Here is a 15,617-nt window from a genome sequence, read left to right as displayed (position 1 = left end):
AATCTAATGAGTAGGAGAAACACTTAGAGCATGGAGAGAATCTAATGAGTAGGAGAATCACTGGAGAACACAGAGATAATCAAATGAGTAGGAGAGTCACTGAAAAACAGAGATAATCTAACGAGTAGGAGAATCACTACTGTATACAGCGATAATCTAACGAGTAGGAGAATAACTGCAGTATACAGAGACAATCTAACAAGTAGGAGAATCACTACAGTCTACAGAGATAATCAAACGGGTAGACAATAACTAGAGAACACAGAGATAATCTCACAAGTAGGAGAATCACTTGAGAGCACAGAGATAATCTAATGAGTAGGAGACTCACTCCAAAACACAGAAATAATGTAAGAAGTAGGAGAATCACTCCAGAATACAGAGATAATATAATGGGTTTGAGAATAACTACAGAATACAGAGAAAATCTAACAAGTAGGAGAATCACTAGAGAGCACAGAGATAATGTAATGGGTAGGAAAATCACTAGAGAGCACAGAGAGAATCTAAAGAGTAGGAGAATCACTCGAGAGCACAACGATAATGTAACAAGTAGGAGAATCACTGGAGAACACAAAGATAATCTAATGAGTAGAAGAATCACTAGAGAACACAGAGATAATCTAAAAAGAAGGAGAATCACTAGAGAGCCCAGGGATAATCTAATGAGTAGGAGAATCACTAGAGAACTCAGAGATAATAATGAGTAGGAGAATCACTACAAAATACAGAGATACTGTAACGGGTAGGAGAATCACTACAGAACACAGAGACAATCTAAAGAGTAGGAGAATCACTAGAGAGCACAGAGATAATATAACAAGTAGGAGAATCACTGGAGAACACAAAGATAATCTAACAGGTAGTAGAATCAATAGAGAACACAGAGATTATCTAAAGAGTAGGAGAATCACTAGAGAGCCCAGAGATAATCTAATGAGTAGGAGAATCACTAGAGAACTCAGAGATAATCTAATGAGTAGGAGAAACACTAGAGAGCATGGAGATAATCTAATGAGTAGGAGAATCACTAGAGAGCATGGAGATAATCTAATGAGTAGGAGAATCACTTGAGAACACAGAGATAATCTAATGAGTGGGAGAGTCACTGAAAAACAGAGATAATCTAACGAGTAGGAGAATCACTTCTGTATACAGCGATAATCTTACGAGTAGGAGAATAACTGCAGTATACAGACACAATCTAACAAGTAGGAGAATCACTACAGTCTACAGAGATAATCTAACGGGTAGACAATAAGTAGAGAACACAGAGATAATCTCACAAGTAGGAGAATCACTTGAGAGCACAGAGATAATCTAATGAGAAATAATCTAACAAGTAGGAGAATCACTTCAGAATACAGAGATAATATAATGGGTTTGAGAATAACTCCAGAATACAGAGAAAATCTAACAAGTAGGAGAATCACTAGAGAGCACAGAGAGAATCTAAAGAGTAGGAGAATCACTAGAGAGCACAGAGATAATATAACAAGTAGGAGAATCACTGGAGAACACAAAGATAATCTAACAGGTAGTAGAATCAATAGAGAACACAGAGATAATCTAAAGAGTAGGAGAATCACTAGAGAGCCCAGAGATAATCTAATGAGTAGGAGAATCACTAGAGAACTCAGAGATAATCTAATGAGTAGGAGAAACACTAGAGAGCATGGAGATAATCTAATGAGTAGGAGAATCACTAGAGAACACAGAGATAATCTAAAACGTAGCAGAATCACTAGAGAGCCCAGGGATAATCTAATGAGTAGGAGAATCACTAGAGAACTCAGAGATAATGTAATGAGTAGGAGAATCACTACAAAATACAGAGATACTGTAACGGGTAGGAGAATCACCAGAGAACACAGAGATAATCTAACGGGTAGGAGAATCACTAGAGAGCACAGAGACAATCTAAAGAGTATGAGAGTCACTGAAGAGCACAGAGATAATGTAACAAGTAGCAGAATCACTGGAGAACATAAAGATAATCTAACAGGTAGTAGAATCAATAGAGAACACAGAGATAATCTAAAGAGTAGGAGAATCACTCGAGCACAGAGAATCTAAAGAGTAGGAGAATCACTCGAGAGCACAACGATAATGTAACAAGTAAGAGAATCACTGGAGAACACAAAGATAATCTAATGAGTAGAAGAATCACTAGAGAACACAGAGATAATCTAAAACGTAGGAGAATCACTAGAGAGCCCAGGGATAAGCTAATGAGTAGGAGAATCACTACAAAATGCAGAGATACTGTAACGGGTAGTAGAATCACCACAGAACATACAGATAATCTAACGGGTAGGAGAATCACTAGAGAGCACAGAGACAATCGAAAGAGTAGGAGAATCACTCGAGAGCACAGAGATAATATAACAAGTAGGAGAATCACTGGAGAACTCAGAGATAATCTAATGAGTAGGAGAATCACTTGAGAACACAGAGATAATGTAATGAGTAGGAGAATCACTACAAAATACAGAGATACTGTAACGGGTAGGAGAATCACCAGAGAACATAGAGATAATCTAACGGGTAGGAGAATCACTAGAGAGCACAGAGATAATATAACAAGTAGGAGAATCACTGGAGAACACAAAGATAATCTAACAGGTAGTAGAATCAATAGAGAACACAGAGATAATCTAATGAGTAGGAGAATCACTAGAGAACTCAGAGATAACGTAATGAGTAGGAGAATCACTAGAGAGCATGGAGATAATCTAATGAGTAGGAGAATCACTTGCGAACACAGAGATAATCTAACGAATAGGAGAATCACTACAGAACACAGAGATAATCTAATGAGTAGGAGAAACACTTAGAGCATGGAGATAATCTAATGAGTAGGAGAATCACTGGAGAACACAGAGATAATCAAATGAGTAGGAGAGTCACTGAAAAACAGAGATAATCTAACGAGTAGGAGAATCACTACTGTATACAGCGATAATCTAACGAGTAGGAGAATAACTGCAGTATACAGAGACAATCTAACAAGTAGGAGAATCACTACAGTCTACAGAGATAATCAAACGGGTAGACAATAACTAGAGAACACAGAGATAATCTCACAAGTAGGAGAATCACTTGAGAGCACAGAGATAATCTAATGAGTAGGAGACTCACTCCAAAACACAGAAATAATGTAAGAAGTAGGAGAATCACTCCAGAATACAGAGATAATATAATGGGTTTGAGAATAACTACAGAATACAGAGAAAATCTAACAAGTAGGAGAATCACTAGAGAGCACAGAGATAATGTAATGGGTAGGAAAATCACTAGAGAGCACAGAGAGAATCTAATGAGTAGAAGAATCACTAGAGAACACAGAGATAATCTAAAAAGAAGGAGAATCACTAGAGAGCCCAGGGATAATCTAATGAGTAGGAGAATCACTAGAGAACTCAGAGATAATAATGAGTAGGAGAATCACTACAAAATACAGAGATACTGTAACGGGTAGGAGAATCACTACAGAACACAGAGACAATCTAAAGAGTAGGAGAATCACTAGAGAGCACAGAGATAATATAACAAGTAGGAGAATCACTGGAGAACACAAAGATAATCTAACAGGTAGTAGAATCAATAGAGAACACAGAGATAATCTAAAGAGTAGGAGAATCACTAGAGAGCCCAGAGATAATCTAATGAGTAGGAGAATCACTAGAGAACTCAGAGATAATCTAATGAGTAGGAGAAACACTAGAGAGCATGGAGATAATCTAATGAGTAGGAGAATCACTCGAGAACACAAAGATAATCAAATGAGTAGGAGAGTCACTGAAAAACAGAGCTAATCTAACGAGTAGGAGAATCACTACTGTATACAGTGATAATCTAACGAGTAGGAAAGTAACTGCAGTATACAGAGACAATCTCACAAGTAGGAGAATCACTTGAGAGCACAGAGATAATCTAATGAGTAGGAGACTCACTCAAAAACAGAGAAATAATATAACAAGTAGGAGAATCACTCCAGAATACAGAGATAATATAATGGGTTTGAGAATAACTACAGAATACAGAGAAAATCTAACAAGTAGGAGAATCACCAGAGAATACAGAGATAATGTGACAGGTAGCAGAATCACAAGAGAACACAGAGATTGTCAGGACTGGGCGGAGGCGAGACACAGACAGAGGATTGACACAAATGCAGGCTCACCAGAGGGCGTATGCATAAAGGATGGTTTAATTCAGACCAGGGTTCAGTAACAGGAAGGCAGTCCGCGGAGCAAAAGTACCGGGTAGGGACAAGACAGAGGACGTGGTCAAAAACAAGCTGGGTCAGTACACGAGCAAACAGAGTTGTCAGGGCTGAGGCAAATGGCAGGATCCGGTACACAGAGCAGAGTCAAAAAACAAGGCTTGGCAAAACAGGACTGAAACAAGGTGCTGGTGGGTGAAAGAATCAACGAACGAGCAGGGAGGAAGTGAACTGAAGCAGCTTAAATAAGGACAGGTGTTAATCAGATAATGAGGTGCACGTGGAGGAGGAAGGGCCTGGAAGGGGGCGTGGTCAGGTGACAACTAAGAGGCAAAAGAAATGCAGAAAGGCGGAGACAGGTGGGCAAGTGAACGACTTGATCAGGACTGAAAAGCATACCAGAACGTGATAAACAGAATCATGGGAAATAACACATAGTGACAAAACCAAGTGGAACAGACAGACAAAACTATAAGAAAAACAGAAACTAAGTGATAACAAAACCTGGCATACCCATACTACATAACAGAAATGAGAACAGCAAAAATAATAGGCAAACAATGACTAAATGATGAACCATGAAAACAGACTGATAGAACAAAACTAGAACGGAACTGGAACATGGCTGAAGTATAAAAGTAACAAAGAAAGAAAGTGACAAAGCAAAACTAGAACATAGAATAAACACATGATGAAAAAGGCAATTAATAAAACAAGGCTGGGGCAAAAGGAACACAACTAAATAAAGAGGAAAAATAAGGGCTGAAACCTGGAACTGGGCAGGCCATGACAGTACCCCTCCCCCAAGCGGGTGCCCCAGGGCACCCGCCCAAAAACGACCCGACACTGGGTGGGCGGCCGGGGGCCCAGGACGGCGGGCAGACCGAGGCAAGAGAGCCACAACAGGGCCCAAAAAAGAGGAGGCCCTAAGGACAACTGACAGACCCCAGAAAAACAGGCAGGGGAAAACCAGAACAGCGAAACCCTGGCAGGCGGTCGTGGGATCCAAAATAAGGCATAGCCATGGCAGGAAAGAGACCTCCAGGCGGCTCAGGAGGGCGACCATGTGGCTTAACGCAGGGCCTGGGCACGTGACAAACAACTGGGTCGTGATTAACCACCGGGTCTGGAGGGCGGACCTGGGAAGTAACATGCAAGGACACATCAGGGACTCGACTATGGGACAAACCGACCCCCAGAGCGGTGCCAGAGGAACAATCTGGGCCAGATTTAGGGCAAATTACTCCAAAACAGTGGTATGAAGAACACAACCTCCTCAGGAGGAGTCTCACAGTATGGAGAAGCCACTGGGCAAAAGGAGAAGAGCTAAGCCGAACAGCCCATCAAAAGAAAAACAAAGTGTGTCCACATTCCAGGTACTGACCAAATCAAACCAACGTAAGAATCCGTAACACATGACATTTAGGTATATGCACAATACCCTAAGAAAATTACTAAAAAGAGACAAAAGAACACTCATATGCTGAATAAATGTACTTGAACAAAAACCATAAAAAGCAAAGAACCCACATAAATAAGCAAAAATGCAGACAGAAAACAATAACCAAAACCAGACCAACAAAAGAACCAACCAGAAAACACTGTGCTTTCTCAGAGTGCCGAATGTATTGCAAAACATGGTTAACCAAACTCTGTGGATAATAGTGATTAACGGATGTAATCAGGGACCTGAGAGAGGATTTAAACAGACGTTGGGTGGAAATTATTTCCAGGAACCCACAACCGAACCCTGGGGAGATCCCAAAGAACAAAATTATTTTACCCAGCATCCAAGTCATGACCGTCAAAAACTGTGTGTCGTGGTCATTCATGGTCCACCCCAGAAGTGGGCATGGGGCTTTGAACAGACAAATTACTGAGGTACACAAAGATAGCACAAAGTAAACCCGTAACAAATAGAGTTCAAATAAAAAGTCACTAACCATCCCTTGGTTAATGTCCTCGGGCGTCATCTTCTGGGCCGACACAAACGCTGTAGCAGGACAAAGAGGCTGAGGAGAGGAAGGTCCAGACAGCGTGCATTCGGTCGATGCTCCGACAGGCGTCAAGACTGGCTTTAGCACGGTGCTCACTGAAGTTAAACCATTAAGAGCCGCTGGCGATGCTAAAGTGATGTGCGCTGAGGCCGGTCCGGCGGCAGGTGCCACAGACGCGGTACTCTCTACTGCTCGTCCGGCTGGAGATGACGAAGGCGCATTGTGCGTGGAGACTGGTTCAGCCACTGGCGCGGGGCGCGTGGAGACTGGTTCAGCCGCTGGCGCGGGGTGCGAGGAGACTGGTTCAGCCGCTGGTGCGGGGCGCGCGGAGACTGGTTGGGCTGGAGGTGCCGCAGGTGTGGAGACTGGTTCAGCCGCAGGCGCGGTGCGCGCGGAAGCTGGTTCAGCCACTGGTGCCACAGGTGCCGCTAGCGTGGAGACTGGTTCAGCTACTGGTGCCACAGGTGCTGCAGGTGCGGAGACTGGTTCAGCCACTGGCGCGGTGCGTGTGGTCTTTCGTGGTACAGGTGCACGAGGCTTACGAAGGGCTGGTACAGGTGGTAGGCTTGGAACAGCCGTTGTCATTTCAGGGAGACGCTGAGAAGTCAGGCATGATGAAGTCCAAGACGTAAGCGCGGTTGGGGCTTCCTGGTGCCAATGCGCTGATGGCGTCAAAACGGTGGAGACCGGCTCCACTTCGGCCCGTGTGGAATCCACAGGTGTCTTATGCGGCGCAGGCTTAGGTGGTGCCCGTGAAGGGGCCAAAATGGGTGCTGAGCATGGCTGTGATCCCGGTTTCTCCGGCTGAGATGGTGCGGCCGGTTTTTGCACTGAGGTACACCAGGCTGCGTCCGAAATTGTTATGTGCTGAGGTGCGGGTGAACAGGCAGCGGTGATGTCCGATTCAAACATAAACTCAATCGGATCTTCGATGGATGGAGGAACCAGGCCCTGCTTAAAATGAGATTTTATGTTCTTCAGTTCAGGAAAAGAGTGGACCACGTCTGGCTCGGCTTGTAAAAGCTGATCAAGGGCCGAAAGAACGCGACGTCGGTTCTGTGGACTCAGGTTGTCATGATATTCAAAAAATAGGTCCTGTATCTTAAATAACACATTTACCGTGTCCTGGACTGCAAACTGCTCTGTCTCTGAGCTCCACTCAGCGTCGTCATCAGAGGGCAGGTGTGGAGAAGACAGGTGGGCCTCTGGATGTTTTATCCAGTCGGGAAGTCTTTGGCCAGAAAAAATGGCGTCCAGGTCCTGCAGATCAGGGAAGAGCTCATAAAGCCAAACATTAGCTTCCAAAAGTTCCCATGCCTGCTCTAGAAAATCAAATTTTTCCTTTAGAGAGTAGCAGTCGCGGAAACACACAAAGAAAAATCGAATGTCATCAAAAATCCTTTTGATTGCATCGGGGTCCTGGTTCCTGTCGACCGTGTTCGAGCCCGCTGCGTCCATGTCGGGCTCGTTCGTTCTGTCAGGACTGGGCGGAGGCGAGACACAGACAGAGGATGGACACAAATGCAGGCTCACCACAGAGCGTATGCATAAAGGATGGTTTAATTCAGACCAGGGTTCAGTAACAGGAAGGCAGTCCGCGGAGCAAAAGTACCGGGTAGGGACAAGACAGAGGACGTGGTCAAAAACAAGCTGGGTCAGTACACGAGCAAACAGAGTTGTCAGGGCTGAGGCAAATGGCAGGATCCTTTACACAGAGCAGAGTCAAAAAACAAGGCTTGGCAAAACAGGACTGAAACAAGGTGCTGGTGGGTGAAAGAATCAACGAACGAGCAGGGAGGAAGTGAACTGAAGCAGCTTAAATAAAGACAGGTATTAATCAGATAATGAGGTGCACGTGGAGGAGGAAGGGCCTGGAAGGGGGCGTGGTCAGGTGACAACTAAGAGGCAAAAGAAATGCAGAAAGGCGGAGACAGATGGGCAAGTGAACGACAGATGAATGGGGCGTGGCCAACAGTGATGACAAAGTGCAGGTGCGGGACATGAGAGTGCAGTGATCAGACAGAGACTGTGAAAACAATGAGACTGGACATGACAACTAAAGATCATACAAAGAAAAACATGAACACAAATCTAAACTTGATCAGGACTGAAAAGCATACCAGAACGTGATAAACAGAATCATGTGAAATAACACATAGTGACAAAACCAAGTGGAACAGACAGACAAAACTATAAGAAAAACAGAAACTAAGTGATAACAAAACCTGGCATACCCATACTACATAACAGAAATGAGAACAGCAAAAACAATAGGCAAACAAAAACTAAATGATGAACCATGAAAACAGACTGACAGAACAAAACTAGAACGGAACTGGAATATGGCTGAAGAATAAAAGTAACAAAGAAAGAAAGTGACAAAGCAAAACTAGAACATAGAATAAACACATGATGAAAAAGGCAATTAAAAAAAAGGCTGGGGCAAAAGGAACAGAACTAAATAAAGAGGAAAAATAAGGGCTGAAACCTGGAACTGGGTGGGTCATGACAGAGATAATGTAACTAGTAGGAGAATCACTGGATAACACAGAGATAATGTAATGGGTAGTAAAATCACTAGAGAGTACAGAGAGAATCTAAAGAGTAGGAGAATCACTCGAGAGCACAACAATAATGTAACAAGTAGGAGAATCACTGGAGAACACAAAGATAATCTAACAGGTAGTAGAATCAATAGAGAACACAGAGATAATCTAAAGAGTAGGAGAATCACTAGAGAGCCCAGAGATAATCTAATGAGTAGGAGAATCACTAGAGAGCCCAGAGATAATCTAATGAGTAGGAGAATCACTAGAGAACTCAGAGATAATGTAATGAGTAGGAGAATCACGACAAAATACAGAGATAATGTAACAGGTAGGAGAATCACCAGAGAACACAGAGATAATGTAACTAGTAGGAGAATCACTGGAGAACAAAGAGATAATCTAACGGGTAGGAGAATCACAAGAGAGCACAGAGATAATCTAAAGAGTAGGAGAATCACTCAAGAGCACAGAGATAATGTAACAAGTAGCAGAATCACTGTAGAACACAAAGATAATCTAAGGAGTAGGAGAATCACTACTGTATACAGTGATAATCTAATGAGTAGGAGAATCACTAGAGAACTCAGAGATAATGTAATGAGTAGGAGAATCACTACAGAACACAGAGACAATCTAAAGAGTAGGAGAATCACTAGAGAGCACAGATATAATCTAAAGAGTAGGAGAATCACTCGAGAGCACAGAGATAATATAACAAGTAGGAGAATCACTGGAGAACACAAAGATAATCTAACAGGTAGTAGAATCAATAGAGAACACAGAGATAATCTAATGAGTAGGAGAATCACTAGAGAACTCAGAGATAATGTAAAGAGTAGGAGAATCACTAGAGAGCATGGAGATAATCTAATGAGTTTGAGAAAAACTACAGAATATAGAGAAAATCTAACAAGTAGGAGAATCACCAGAGAATATAGAGATAATGTAGCTAGTAGGAGAATCACTGGAGAACACAGAGATAATGTAATGGGTAGTAAAATCGCTAGAGAGTACAGAGAGAATCTAAAGAGTAGGAGAATCACTCGAGAGCACAACGATAATGTAACAAGTAGGAGAATCACTGGAGAACACAAAGATAATCTAATGAGTAGGAGAATCACTAGAGAGCCCAGAGATAATCTAATGAGTAGGAGAATCACTAGAGAACTCAGAGGTAATCTAATGAGTAGGAGAATCACCAGAGAACACAGAGATAATTTAACTAGTAGGAAAATCACTGGAGAACACAGAGATAATCTAACGGGTAGGAGAATCACTAGAGAGCACCGAGATAATCTAAAGAGTAGGAGAATCACTCGAGAGCACAGAGATAATGTAACAAGTAGCAGAATCACTGGAGAACACAAAGATAATCTAACAGGTTTTAGAATCACTAGAGAACACAGAAAAAATCTAAAGAGTAGGAGAATCACTAGAGAACACAGAGATTATCTAAAGAGTAGGAGAATCACTAGAGAGCCCAGAGATAATGTAATGAGTGGAGAATCACTAGAGAGCATGGAGATAATCTAATGAGTAGGAGAATCACTTGAGAACACAGATAATCTAATGAGTAGGAGAGTCACTGAAAAACAGAGATAATCTAATGAGTAGGAGAATAACTGCAGTATACAGAGACAATCTAACAAGTAGGAGAATCACTACAGTCTACAGAGATAAGGCAATTAATAAAACAAGGCTGGGGCAAAAGGAACACAACTAAATAAAGAGGAAAAATAAGGGCTGAAACCTGGAACTGGGCAGGCCATGACAGTACCCCTCCCCCAATAACCAGAGAACACAGAGATAATCTCAAAAGTAGGAGAATCACTTGAGAGCACAGAGATAATCTAATGAGTATGAGACTCACTCAAAAACACAGAAATAATGTAACAAGTAGGAGAATCACTCCAGAATACAGAGATAATATAGGCTGAGTACGCACGCATTTCGGCCATATTTAAATGAAACACAATGCCGAAATACGCAGCTCTATGAATATGCCAGTGTGAAAGGGGCTTAAGAATGTCACCCCCTTTTCTACTTTTTTTTTTTACTAATAGCCCAATTTCATAGCCTTAAGAGTGTGCATATCATGAATGCTTGGTCTTGTTGGATTTGTGACAATCTACTGAATCTACTGGTACCTTGTTTCCCATGTAACAATAAGAAATATACTGGATTAATCTTTTTAGTCACATAGCACTACTATTATTCTGAACACTACTGTAGATCTCAAGGACCAAACTTGAGCACCCCTGCCTTAAAGGAAAGGTACACCTGAATATAATCAGCATAAAGGTGATAGGACACATACTTAAAATTGCTAATGATTTTGCCAAGAGGACAGATGCACAACAGAAAAACAAACTCTAATGAGTAGGAGAATCACTGGAGAACATAGAGATAATCTAATTACTATGAGAATAACTACATAATATAGAGATAATCTAAAGAGTAGGAGAATAACTACAGAATACAGAGATAATCTAATAAGTAGAAGAATCACCATGTGCATGAGCTCCAGGGATCTAAGCATGCCTCCACTTGCATGGGCCGAGGGATTCAGAGCCCTTATGTCCACAAATTGCCAAGGATAAAACAATAAATGAATGAACTTATTCCTGCTGAAGCCCGCTGCAAATGCCTGCACAGCCAGGTGGGTAGCAGAGCCGGAGCTGCTCAGCTTGCTCGGCCACTTCCAGAAGCGCTGTTCCTCTCTGATCACCTCTGCAATTTTGGCCTGTTCCCAGAGCAGCTTGTGCATGTCTCATGAGGAATATCAGTCCCTCAGTTTAGCTTCATCCATTGTCAACCCCGATAACGCTCTCTCACAATTCTCACACGTTATGAGATAGATAGATAGATAGATAGATAGATAGATAGATAGATAGATAGATAGATAGATAGATAGATAGATAGATAGATAGATAGATAGATAGATAGATAGATAGATAGATAGATAGATAGATAGATAGATAGATAGATAGATAGATAGATAGATAGATAGATAGATAGATAGATAGATAGATAGATAGATAGATAGATAGATAGATAGATAGATAGATAGATAGATAGATAGATAGATAGATAGATAGATAGATAGATAGATAGATAGATAGATAGATAGATAGATAGATAGATAGATAGATAGATAGATAGATAGATAGGATATTAAAAGCCAAGTGGCCTCTGTGTACATGTATGTATGTGTATGGCTTCGATCACAGACAAACTCGGGAGAGCTGACATTTGCCATTTGGTATGCTTATGTATTTTGGGTCAAGAACTTCATTTCACTTCTCAAATATAAGTGTGTTTGTCTGCTATATGATATATTTAACTGAAATTTCTGATCCAGACAACCAATGATTTATAAAGGAAAATCATGAAAATTATCAGGGGTGCCCAAACGTTTGCATACAACTGTATATCAAATTACACATTTATTGTTATTTACATGAATTATTAAGATACTACTGTCTTATGCACAATTTGTACATGCTGTACCTTCTATTTTGGCGTGATAATTTCTCTGTTTATGCTTTGTTGTTTTATCTGTGTATCAGTGATATAATCACCTCTGTATGTTTATATTGATGTTGCAGAATAAATTCAGTCAATCAATCACTCATACACAATATTCTATTTACATTTTAACAGAATCTGCAGATTACCTGTGCACGCTGACGTCTGCAAAATAACTTGTAAATCACTCCAGAGGTGTTATCAGGTTACAAAAACATTTTTCATTTTAGAAGTGTTCATTTCTTGCTAGCTTTTACATAATATATGAGAAACATTATAGTTAGCCAGAAACAAAGCAGTTTTTGAGCGCCAAAGAGACCAGCCAGCAATGTCACTGTGGCACTCTACTCTGATTGGCTGTCACCCCGCCCCTAAAAAACCCCAAAAAAAACAAAAATGCAGAGTGTGACTTTTTAACCTCTTAAAATAGGTCAAGGTTGGCCATCTTTGAACTTGTCCAAGGTCTTCCTGCTTCCTGTGAATTTGAGGACCCTGGTAGCAATAGGACTGGGCTTATGCTGAGCACAGACAGACGGACAGACAGACTCAAAGCCTTTGCAACACCCGATGGCTGTAATTTGATGGCCTCAGTTAATGAAGATGAGAGAAACTGCTTCAGTCAGAGATCCTGGACTGGACAGAAGTGGAGCTGGAACTGGTTTGACACACCTTGGTAATGTATAATAACTGGGGCAGACGGGATGATTTTTCGTCTTCAGTCTGAGACACTGTGACTGGGTGTAATCTCATGTGAAGCGCACAGAGGCATCATTAAAATCACTTCACTGACTCCTGATTTCCACACAAGAACGAGCAGCACATCTGAGAATTACTGTGCATTACTTTTTATTTTGACAGGTATATAGAGTATGTAATTTGTTTTATATTCAGGAAGAAGTTTTAAATTTAAAAACTACCTACTATATTTAATTAGGCTGACTGTGTGATTTTGTTAGAATATTTGATAATGTTAGAATAATTTAGATTTAACTATAAAGAGGAAAAATGACAAGGAGAAAACTACATGGCCAAAATCCACACGGATATAAAAAGAGTGGACTTGAGTGTTTGTCCTCTGTCAAGGGACCAGCTTTAATCCCGAACAGTCCCTGATGTAGGAAAGATGAAAACAGACTACAACAACTGTACTAAACACAGATGAGAACGAATAAAATTAACTTCACACAGTTGAAGCCTAAATACTCCGAGTGAACATAAAAAAAAACCCTGTGAGCCACTCACCCGGGCTGCTGCTGCTGGAAGGCGGAATAAATCCTCCGGGAGTTTTTACGAACACTTTTATGTCTTTTAGCTGCAGAGAGCAGCGGCTCAGAGGCTGAAGTCATCCTTGAGCAGGTCAGAGTGTTTGTGCTGTCTCAGAATCAGACTGCAGCTGGAGGACTCCACCATCCAATCAGCACAGAGCTACTCACCACAGCCACCAATCATCAAACTCCGACTCATCACTGCCACAATCATCAAACCCCGAATCACCAGAGTAACAATCATCAAACCCAGAATTACCCCAGCCACAATCATCAAACCCGACTCATCACTGCCACAATCATCAAACGCTGACTTACCACACCAACAATCCTCAAACCCCGAATCACCACAGCCACAATCATCAAACCCCGACACACCAAAGTAAAAATCACCAAACCCAGAATTACCCCAGCCACAATCATCAAACTCCGACTCATCACTGCCACAATCATCAAACCCCAGCTCACCACAGTAACAATCATCAAACACCAACTCACAACAGCCACAATCATCAAACAACAACTCACCATAGCAACAATCATCAAACCCAGAATCACCACAGGCACAATCATCAAACACCAACTCACAACAGCCACAATCACCAAACCCCGACTGACCACAGTAACAATCAGCAAAGACTGACTCACCGCTGCCACAATCATCAAACCCTGACTCACCACAGTAACAATCATCAAACCCCGACTGACCACAGTAACAATCATCAAACCCCGACTCACCACAGTAACAATCATCAAAGACCGACTCACCGCTGCCACAATCATCAAACCCTGACTCACCACAGTAACAATCATCAAACACCAGCTCACCACAATAACAATCATCAAACCCAGAATCATCACAGCCACAATCAATAAACCCCAACTCACAACAGCCATAATCATCAAACCCGACTCACCACAGTAACAATCATCAAACACCGACTCACAACAGCCACAACATCAAACCCTGACTCACAACAGACACAATCATCAAACACCGACTCACCACAGCCACAATCTGCCAGGAACACCAGAGGAGACAGGGCCTTTTTCTGTAGCTGCTCCTAAATTGTGGAACAACCTTCCTTTTAATATGCATATGTCGCAGACATGAATGAGCGAAGCTTGTCAGCATCTCACCATGTCATTTAGTTCCTTCAGACTTTATTTTGAGTAAATGCTTCAGCAGAGCATTAGCATAGCAAAAACCTTTCAGCTTCTAGGGGAGCTCTGCCCACCAGAGCCCCTGCCTTTTTAAGCATTTTTCTTTTTTTTGCTGTTCAGCTGACCCCACTAATTACAGCCCTCTTAACCCCCTGCCACTGCCATTTTAAATACAAGAAAAACAAAAAATAAAAAATGTTATAATAAAGAGTGTTTGTGCTGTCTCAAAATCAGACTGCAGCTGGAAGGACTCCACCATCCAATCAGCACAGAGCTACTCACCATGGCCACCAATCATCAAACATTGATTCAATCATCAAACACCGACTCACCACTGCCACCATCATCAAACCCCAAATCACCACAGTAACAATCATCAAACACCGACTCACCACTGCCACAATCATCAAACCCCAAATCACCACAGCCACAATCATCAAACCACGACTCACGGCAGCCACAATCATCAAACCACGACTCACGGCAGCCACAATCATCAAACCACGACTCACCGCAGCCACAATCAACAAACCCAAACTCACCACAGCCACAATCATCAAACCCCAACTCACCACAGTAACAATCATCAAACCCCGACTCACAACACCCACAATCATCAAACATTGATTCACCACAGTAACAATCATTAAACCCGACTCACCATGGTAACAATCATCAAACACCGACTCACAACAGCCACAACATCAAACCCTGACTCACAACAACCACAATCATCAAACCCGACTCACCACAGCCACAATCATCAAACCCTGACTCACCGCTGCCACAATCATCAAACCCTGACTCACCACAGTAACAATCATCAAACACCGACTCACCACAGTAACAATCATCAAACCCCAAATCACCACAGTAACAATCATCA

The 15,617-nt window shown here is 41.9% G+C and overlaps 1 long non-coding RNA gene across 1 annotated transcript in view; it reads right to left on the bottom strand.

Annotated features, from left to right (window-relative positions):
- Positions 1–13,626, bottom strand: part of LOC117522633 — a 31,519-nt gene extending 17,893 nt beyond the window's left edge. The window contains exon 1 of the long non-coding RNA XR_004564267.1: positions 13,545–13,626. This is a non-coding gene — a long non-coding RNA (uncharacterized LOC117522633). The remainder of the gene's footprint in view (positions 1–13,544) is intronic.
- Positions 13,627–15,617: the final 1,991 nt, after the last annotated feature.

This window comes from Thalassophryne amazonica, chromosome 2 (genome assembly GCF_902500255.1).
Source record: "Thalassophryne amazonica chromosome 2, fThaAma1.1, whole genome shotgun sequence".
NCBI lineage: Eukaryota > Metazoa > Chordata > Actinopteri > Batrachoidiformes > Batrachoididae > Thalassophryne > Thalassophryne amazonica.
Note: the sequence above shows the minus strand (reverse complement) of the source record. Positions and strands in the feature narration are given on the sequence as shown.